Genomic DNA, 10,023 nt, shown 5'->3' with positions numbered 1-10,023 from the left:
TTTTAAAACTGACTGAGTGCATAGTGGCACTTCTCTTATCTGATGGTCCAAAAAACTAATATACTAAACACAGAATATATGTTTGTGCACCACTTTCATTATGTGCATATGCAATTATTTGTCTAGCACATACATATGCAGGGGTGTAGGAATCCGGGGGGAGGGAGCAGTTGCATGATTTCTGATAGGTGAGCAAAGACTGTGTTTCACTATTTTCTTACTTTTCACATCTTATTTATTTTAATACTTCGCCTAACAACTAGTATGATCAAATATCCTACACCAATATAGTTTTAAATCATTATAATAAAGTTGTTGTTTTAATTAATCTTTCAAATCTATAGAACCAAAATAATAAAAAGTATTCTTTTATTGGAACAGGAGTGCTTAATATAACAATATTGACCTGTGAATATCTTTCTAGATAATCATCTTTCTGTGTTTAGTGTTACTAGTTGGTTTATCACCCTTTCACAATAGGTTTAAAGTAGAGATGCTCAGGCTCGGTTCCCCGACAACCAAACACCCCCGAACTTAGCAGATCTGAGGACCGAACCGAACCGGCTTGGTACTTTTGCGCGCCCTCGGAATTGAAAATGAGGCAAAACATCATTCTTACGTTGTTGGATTTCGCGAGTTTTGGATTCTATAAGTACCGCCCTCCACGGCAAAACAGCGCCATTTCACAGAGGCCATGGTGTCTGGGGTGGTGGGTGGTCCACCATGGTAGACCTGCGGTGCACTGAGGCTGGCCTGGTCCATATTTCAAGTGCTGCTTTCCTGGGGATAGAAACGATTCAGTGTTTTTATCCGGTTCAGTCGAGGATGTGCCACCACTGTGGTGACCTCAGCGCCAATTGCCCGCATCAAAAGTGTGGGCATTGTGGGGACGCTGGGCACGAAACCCCTTCCTGTAGCAGAATTCGATGTAACTTGTGTGGGACAATTGGCCACCCCTTCAGCAGATGTCCTCATGGATTCCACAACACAGAAATAGCTGATGAGCTATTGGCACAGGCCGCTGAGGGGTAGAGGAGGCGCAGAGGGGTGAGTGTTTGGTGAACCCAGTTGAGCTAGTATCCACTGAGCCGCTGTCTGTGCCCCCCCCCCTCCCCGACAGGGGCCGAGTGTTGAGCAGCCTGGTCCTAGTACTAAAGTTTCATCTGCAGGCAAGGAATGTGTGGAGCCAAAAAAAAGTATCAGGCAGAATAAATCCAAAAAGAGGAAAAAAACTGGTTCTATCTAATAAGCTCCAGTTGTTGTCTAGTGAGGAGGAGGAGTCAGAGAAGGGGGAGGTTGTAAGAACAAACGAGGGAGATCTAGGGCCTGATTCATTAAGGATCTTAAATGAAGAGGATTCTTATTTCAGTCTCCTGGACAAAACCATTTTACAATGGTGCAAATAAGTGTTCTGTCTTGCACATAAGTTGAATACTGACTGTTTTTTCATGTAACACACAAATATCAACTTTAAATTTCAGTGTACAAATAAGATTTCAAGTATTTGTCTGTTACATGAAAAAACAGTCAGTATTTAACTTATGTGCAAAACAGAACACTCATTTGCACCCCTTCCATTATAACATGGTTTTGTCCAGGAGACTGAAATAAGAATCCTCTTCATTTAAGATCCTTAATGAATCAGGCCCCTAGTTCTTAGACAAAGCACTAACAGCAAGAGAAGAAAGCGATTCGGCCCTGTCCTAGGTGATATATTGGTCTATAAGAAGCCCAAAGACAAATCAAAGTCCCCGAGGGCCTTTCTCAAATCATTACCCCCCAAGGGTCCTCCCTCTGTGGAAAAGTTTGCCCCCACTCCTGTTCCCGACCCTGATCCTGATTTGGCCTCCGTCCTGTTTCTCCTGCCCCTGTGTCTGCTCTGATCCCTTCTGGGTCGGATCGGGAGGTATCTCCCTTGGTTGCCGGCTTGGGTCCTGTCCCTACCTCTCCGTCTTATTTGGTCCTTCCCCATAACACATCTTCTATTCCCGTCCCTCCTCCCCTGTTCCTCCTGTCCCCCCCCACTGTACCTCCTGTGAGTCAGGTGCCAGTGTCATCGGGAGTCTTGCCCACTGGCATTCCGTCTAGTGCATTAATTTCTGAAGCTAAAAAGTCGACCAAGGTGGCCAGTGTTGAGTCTGGTGGGGCCCCCCCTTCTGGTGAAGAGGTTATTCTTCAGGAGGGGGAGGCCTTGCCAGCTGTCTTAAGTTTCAAGAAGTATGGGTCCTTGGATGAGGACTCTGCCAAACAGGTAAAAAAGAAGTGAGCTGATTCTACTTTATAGCTCTGAAGTATAGCTTTCCAGCACATTAGATTTGCCACCATTAATGTGGCGTCTATACGTTCCGAACGAGCTTGTTATATGGCCTTTGTTTTTTTCAGCACGGTTGAGGCTGATTTTTGATTTTTGCAGGAGACCAGATTGGGTCAGCTGGCTGACCTTCATAAAGCCAAAAGGGAGTGGAGGCGTGGGCCCTCCTACTGGTCTCTTGCGGCCGAGACATACGGTGGGGTGGCGGTGCTTTTTACTGGCATGATAACCATCCAGCGAGTTATAGAACTAGAGGTAGGTAGGTGCATGGTCTTGGATGTCAATCTGAGAGGGCACGACCTGGGGTTGATTAATGTCTATGGTTCCCAATCTAGGTGGGAAAGGAAGTGCCTTTTCAGTGCGATAAAGCCGTACCTTTTCTCAGCATGGCAGATAGTCTTTGGTGGTGAAATTAACACTGTCATTAGGACTAAAGACAGGGGAGGTTCAAGGACTTCTATGGGCTATGACTCCCTTTTTTAGCTAGCATAATTAGGAGGCTGGCCTGGTGGATGTGCATATTCATCATTTCTGTAGCTGTAGCTGTAGGTCTAGGATAGATAGGTTTTTCGTTAAGGAGAGCTCGAAAACTTTGGCTCCTGAGCTGAGGCCAGTAGAGTTCTCTGATCACGTTTACCTCTCTGTGTCCTTGAATGCTTCAGAGACTCTTCGGAAGGGTAGGGGCCTCTGGCGCCTGAACTCTAAGCTCCTGGAGGAGGAGGTGATAAGACAGTCCTTTAGGGACTTCTTTGAATCCCAGCAAACACTTTCGGAGGCGGGTTGGAGTAGGTCTTAATGGTGGGAGATGCTTAAGAAGAGTAACCGGGGCTTTTTCCGAGGCCTGGTAGCCATAAATAACTTCTTAAAAGAGAATACCTACCTGGCGCTGAGAAGGAAACTCAGATTCTTGATCTCTGGCCAGGGAGACGTTGGGGAGATCTCCCGAGCGAAGGCTCAGATGAGAGAGATACCATATGACCGGTATGCTTCCTTGGTTCTGGAGAGGGACTATGGGAAGTACCATTCGCCCGACCCCTTCCAGAGCTGTAGGAACTCGGTAGATATTAAGCAGGTGAGGGGCTTGCGTGATGCTGGGGGTGTGCTCAGGGAGGATAAGGAGGGCATCCTTGGTGTCGTGCAGTTCTTCAACTCTGATCTCTTGTCAGAAAAGTCACTAGACAGAGAAAAGATGGACCAGTTTCTGAAAGAAACTCCTGGCCTTGGAGATCTAAGCGGCTCGCTTGAGTCCTTGGGTAGTGAGGTAACGGTGGAAAGGTCAGGATGGCGATAGATGGTTTATCTATCAAGAAAGCCCCAGGTTCAGATGGTCTTACATCTGAGTTTTTTTAAAACCTTTGGGGACATCCTGGTCCCGCGCCTTGTGGAGGTCTTTAATGGGAGCCTGAGTAGAGGTTTATTGCCTCCCTCCTGTCACGAGCCGCGGCAGTACGCCACATCCTGGCATGATCTAGCAGCCGGATGCGTGTTCTAGTTTCTATGCTCTGTTATTATTCTTTGGGATTATCCTTGTGGCATAGATGTAGGAGGGTGTAGGGATATCCTCCATCTCCAGGGGGAGCTCTCATATGATGTAAACTGGTTCATTTATATTTTTATACATGCTTCCTGGTTATGTTATTACCTATGCTAGTTCTAGCTAGTAATTAATTAGCTGCCTCCTGAGGCTGATTGTCAGCCCTGTCCTCCTCTGTCCTGATTGGCTCTTAGTACTATTTAAGGCAGTGAGGTCTGAGCCTTACTGCAAGTTATAGTGTTTTCTTCCAGTACTGCTGCCTGCTCCTGTTCCTGTCTTTGGTGTTGAAACCTGTGATTGATTACCCGTGTATGACCTTTGCCTGTTCCTGGATTCTGAACCTGTGCTTCTGACCCTGATCTATTGCCTGTACCCAGATTCTGAACCTCTGCTAGTGACCCTGACCTATCGCCTGTCCCTGGATCCTGAACCTGTGCCTGTGACCTTGACCCTTCTGCCTGTACCTGACATTCTCTCTGGTGCTCTGTCCAGTCCGCTGATCTCTGGCCTGCCGCTACTCCGTGCGCTACCTTCTGTACCTGTGCGCTGCCGTGTTAGCATAAACTCATACTACTCTGAGTATAAGACCTGGGGCATCCGAGTACCTGTGAGCACAACCAGTCTCTACGGGAAAGGCGGCTGCTAAAGATGAAGACCTCTTCTACATGTTCTATGAGTTTATGCCGCACTGGTGGCCATAACACCTCCATTACGGTTTCCGTCCTTATTTTGTTGTCTAAGGGGAAGTGTTGAGTTGATCAGTCGAGTGTTGAGAACTGGCGCCCCATCGCTCTTCTCAAGACCGACAGGAAGATTTTGGCAAGGGTACTTTTTAATAGACTGATGCAGGTTTCCGGCCAGTTGCTTTCTTCCTCTGAGCATTGCACTGTGAAGGGTCGAAGCACCTTTAGTGCTGTCCTGGGGGTGCGGGAGACCATTGAACGGTGTCGTGCGGAGAAGTGGGGGAAGTACATTTTAGCATTAGACCAGTCAAAGGCCTTTGATGGGTAAACCATGAGTACCTTTGGGCTCTGCTTCTGTGATATGGTCTTTCAGTCAGGGTGGTGAATTGGCTTTGTACTATTTACAAGCAAGCCGAGAGCTTCCCTCTTATGAATGATTGGGTGGGTCCGTCCTTTGTGGTCAGCTCTGGTGTAAGGCAGGGTTGCCCCCTGAGCCCCGTCCTGTATGTGTTTGCAAAAGATTCTTTCGTTCAAAGAATTGAAGGCGGCTCGATAGGTGGGGTCCGGAGTGTCCTCTGAAGGTCTTGGCCTACGCCGATGATGTTACTGTTGTCTTGTCGAGTCCCGCAGAAGCAATAGAGATAGCAACTCTGGTCTGTGGGTATTCTGAGCAGAGTGGCTCATTGGTAAACTAGGAAAAGAATGAAGTTTTCTGGATGGGGGAGGAGGGTTGTGAATTCAGCCTTCCGGACAGGCTTCCCCGGGCTAGTAACAAAATCAAGATCTTAGCGATTCAATTCGGCCCTGGTGATTACGCCAAGCAAAACTGGGAACTTAGGCTTGAGGAAGCTTCCAGGAAGGTAGAGAGCTGGAAGAGGTGGAAACACTCTCTCAGGGAAAGGGTGGACCTTGTCAAGACCTTTCTGATCCCGGTATTGTTGTATATCAGTTACGTGTGCCTTTTGCCAGAGTCTTTATGGTCTAGGGTTTATGCAGTTTTCTTCCAGTTACTCTGGGGGAATAGGCAGAACCTGGTCAGGCGGGCTGTGACCGATGGACTGAGGAAGGATGGTGGCCTGGGCATAATTAACCCAGTGCTTTTTTTCATCACAACTTTTTTAAAATTGCACCTGAGCAGTCTCCTAGTTGAGACCCACCTCGGTGGGTGGGTGGCTTCAGGGATTGGGTGGATCCCTTCCTTAGCGCATGTTATGGGTGGTGAAAAGCTTCCGGGTCCGGCATGAGTATTTCCCGGCCTACGTTTCCTTGGAATTGAAGGTGACAAGGCGTTGGGGCCTAGGGGCAGGGGAAGTTGGGAGCTCTTCTAGAAGGGAGCTGGAGAAGAGAGTCCTGCACTCCCACTTCTGGGTTTCGCTGTCACTGAGGGACTGCCTGGGTGATGTGAATTCGGCGGGGCATTCTCTGATTAATTCAGGGAGAATCCCATTGAAGCTTTGGGACATTGCCTGGCTCTCCTTTCAAGGGAGACTCTACGTGTAAAGGAATCTCAAGTATGAAAATGCTGATGATCGTGGCTGCCCACGGGAGGAGTGTCTAGGGGTGGAGAAGACTATGGACCATTTCTTGCTTCAGTGTCCATTTAACGTGGAGGTTTACAAAAGAGTGTCCGGGTACTTGGGGATCCCCTGCCTTTCGGGGCTTAGTTACCCTGAGTGGGTCTACGGGCATTCAAGGCCAGGTGGAGGGTTTTTTATTTATTTACCCTTTTTCTAGTCAGTTTAGTGGTTAGATACTTCACGTGGAATGCACGGTGTCAGGTGTCCATCAAACATAAAATTCTTCCCTGTGAAGTGATAGTGGGTCACACTCTCCACGAGGTGTGTAAGTTGAGGGATATGGAGGGACATCGGATGACCAATGCCAACTGGCTCAGGCTCTGGCGGGTCTGAGACCTCCGTAGGGAGGTCAAAGTCCAGCTCCTTTTTCTTTCACCCCCCCCCTAGATTTTGTTGGTTAAGAGCACTTTTCAAGTATGGCTTACATGCACTTGCAGCTTGCTTCTTTGCGGCGGGTAGTGTATTTGTGAATTTGTATTTGGTTGTGTTATAGTTTAGTGGTGGCACCCTTTTCTATTTTATGTGGTTTTACTTTTTTATATATGTATTTATAGGGCTATTTATATTGCCGGACTCAGTTTGAGCCTGGTTAAGACCAATTCCAGTACCTAGCTTTGTGGTTTGTGATTTTATAAAAAAGTGGTGCCACCCTTTCATAATGTTACTGTATGCTTATGTTGCAAGGCTTAATAAAAATGTATCCATCACATTCCCTGTTTTGCTCACATAATAAACATGGTGGTGCAGAGCTTTTTAAAAAATGACAGGGACGTGCATAAAATGCTGTCTGTGGCCCGTAAAATATTTGGACATTTCTGCCATTCGGCAACAGCATGTAGGAGATTGCAACAGCTACAAGAGAAATTTAATTTGCCCTGCCACCAACTGAAGCGAGGTGTTGACAATGTGGAATTCCAACTTCCTTATGCTTCTGCGTATGGAGGAACAGCGAAAAGCCATCCACGCTTACTCCACAAGCCATGACATTGGGAAAAGAGGGGGAATGTATTTTACTCAAGCGCAGTGGAGAATACTTTCCGTGTTGTGCAAGGTGTTGAAACCATTCGCAGTAGTCATCTGTGAAGTGAGTTCAGACACTGCTAGCTTCCTTTAATTAGACTTTTGGAAAAGCAGCTTGAGAAACTGAAGGAGGAGATTAAACAAAGTAATTACGCTAAGTGTGTTGGACTTGTAGATACTTTATTCGCTTTGCCAGGATCCAACAGTTATCAAAATCTTGAAATCGGATCCCTACATTTTGGCAACTGTGCTTGATTCTCGGTTTAAGAGCTTTGTCTTCTCTTTGTTTCCAACTGACCCAGATCTGAAGAGATTCAATGAGCTCCTGGTGAGCAAGATGACAGCTCAAGTGTTACGTGACAGAACGGCGTCTCCTCCTTCAGTTTCTCAGTCGTCTGCTGCTAGGAAAAAACTTAGCTTTCCCAAGAGACTCAGGGACGATGCAGATGGCTCAGCACAACATTTTGACATCTAGTCTGGTCTAAAAGAATTGACCAAAAAACGTGATACCTCCACCTGATCCTACTATCAACATCCAAAGGATGGTGGAGGATTATTTTCATGACAGCATATAAATAGACACATCAGACAGTCCCTTTACATACTGGGAGGAAAAAAAGGGAATTTTGAGACACATGTACCAACTCACTTTGCACTGCCTAAACTGCCCACCCTCCAGTGTGCACTTGGAAAGAGTTTTCAGCACAGCCGGGAACATTGTCAGCGATCGGCGCTGGAGGCTACTTCCTCAAGATGTGGAAAAGATGATGTTCATAAAAATGAACTTCAATTTCCATGAAGAACATTGGCCTTTCCCACCACTTACATCAATATACTGAGACTTCTGTAATGGTGGATTCCAGCAGTGATGAATTAATAATGTGTGAGGATGATGTACAAACTGATGAGGGTGAGGATGAGGCTGAGGATAATGACAACAACATCTTGCCACAGTAGAGTTCATTAACAGCACTGTTACCTTAGGTGCCTTAAGTCCATTGTTAGCTTGTTTTGTGGGGGCCCGAACAAAGAAAGCACATCAGCCTCAAAAGTGGCACTCCTTGTCGCTGAAGTGCTTGGTTTGTTAAAGTGTGCATGTCCTTTTTAAAATCCAACATAAGGGTGAGTGGAACGTCCCAAGGACAATTCCATCTTGCACCACTTTTCCTTTCAGCTATCGTTGTGAGACAATCTTACCTACATGTGCTATATACCGTTGTGTGCTTTGCAAAAATCAAAGACACCCATTGATGATGCAGATGTCTCAGCACAACATTTTGACATCTGGTCTTGTCTACGGTAAACAAATTGACCACAGTTATAGAAAAACAAAAGATATTCTGGTATATTTGCGCAGACTAACTGCGTGCAGCCCTCTGTTTACATACACATAATCCACATACAATGTGTAAGAAATTGAACAAACATAGCAACAATGGAAACAGAGCTGGCGCTCACAGTCATGAATAGTCTGTAAGTGAGGAGGAGTGTCAGAAATTGGAAAGAGACTATATCGTTTTGTTTGTCATTGGAATTCGTGGACATACACAGCAAGTTGGAATTTTTCACTTACAGACTATTCATGACCACAATTAGTTACACCTCTGCTGTAACTCCACCTGATCCTACTATCAACTATCAACATCCAAAGAATGGTGGGGGATTACTTAAACATTTTTTGAATGGTATAAAGACAACAGTTTTATTAACAAAGAACAACGTTGCTTACAGAAGTAATGTAAGCATGGATGTCTAAATAGACGTGTATATGTTAGGGATGAGCGCGCTCGGATTTCTGAAATCCGAGCCCACCCGAACGTTGCGGATCCGAGTCGGATCCGAGACAGATCCGGGTATTGGCGCCAAATTCAAAAGTGAAACTGAGGCTCTGACTCATAATCCCGTTGTCGGATCTCGCGATACTCGGATCCTATAAATTCCCCGCTAGTCGCCGCCATCTTCACTCGGGCATTGATCAGGGTAGAGGGAGGGTGTGTTAGGTGGTCCTCTGTGCTGTTTAGTTCTGTGCTGTTTAGTTCTGTGCTGTTTAGTGCTGTGCTGTTTAGTGCTGTGCTGTGCTGTGCTGTGCTGTGTTCTGCAGTATCAGTCCAGTGGTGCTGTGTGCTGTGCTCTGTCCTTCTGAGGTCAGTGGTGCTGCTGGGTCCTGTGCTGTGTCCTGTTCAGTCCAGTGGTGCTGTGTCCTGTGCTCTGTGCTTCTAAGGGCATAGTTATTTCCCCAATATTCCCCTGTGTTTAAAAAAATAAAAAAAAGTTTTTTTTATAAAATACCAAAAACTACTTTAATATTTTTTAATTACCACAAAATTTTCACAACCAATCCTGCAGTATAAGCCCATTGGTACTGCAATATTACCAAGTTCACACATTCAGCAGTAAAAGTCCAGTGGTACTGCAATATTACAAAGTTTACACATTCTGCAGTATCAGTCCAGTGGTGCTGTGTCCTGTGCTCTGTCCTGCTGAGTTCCGTAGTGCTGCTGGGTCCTGTGCCGTGTCCTGTTCAGTCCAGTGGTGCTGTGTCCTGTGCTCTGTGCTTCTAAGGGCATAGTTATTTCCCCATTATTCCCAAGTTTGTAAAAAATAAAAAAAAAGTAAAAAAAAATAAAAAAATTAAAAAAAAAAAAAAATATATAATAATTATAACCAAATTTGCAAAACCAATCCAGCATTATAAGTCCATTGGTACTGCAATATTACCAAGTTCACACATTCAGCAGTAAAAGTCCAGTGGTACTGCAATATTACAAAGTTTACACATTCTGCAGTATCAGTCCAGTGGTGCTGTGTCCTGTGCTCTGTCCTGCTGAGTTCCGTAGTGCTGCTGGGTCCTGTGCCGTGTCCTGTTCAGTCCAGTGGTGCTGTGTCCTGTGCTCTGTG

The sequence above is a fragment of the Mixophyes fleayi genome, chromosome 7 (genome assembly GCF_038048845.1).
Source record: "Mixophyes fleayi isolate aMixFle1 chromosome 7, aMixFle1.hap1, whole genome shotgun sequence".
Taxonomy (NCBI): Eukaryota; Metazoa; Chordata; class Amphibia; order Anura; family Limnodynastidae; genus Mixophyes; species Mixophyes fleayi.
This window is presented reverse-complemented; position numbering follows the sequence as displayed.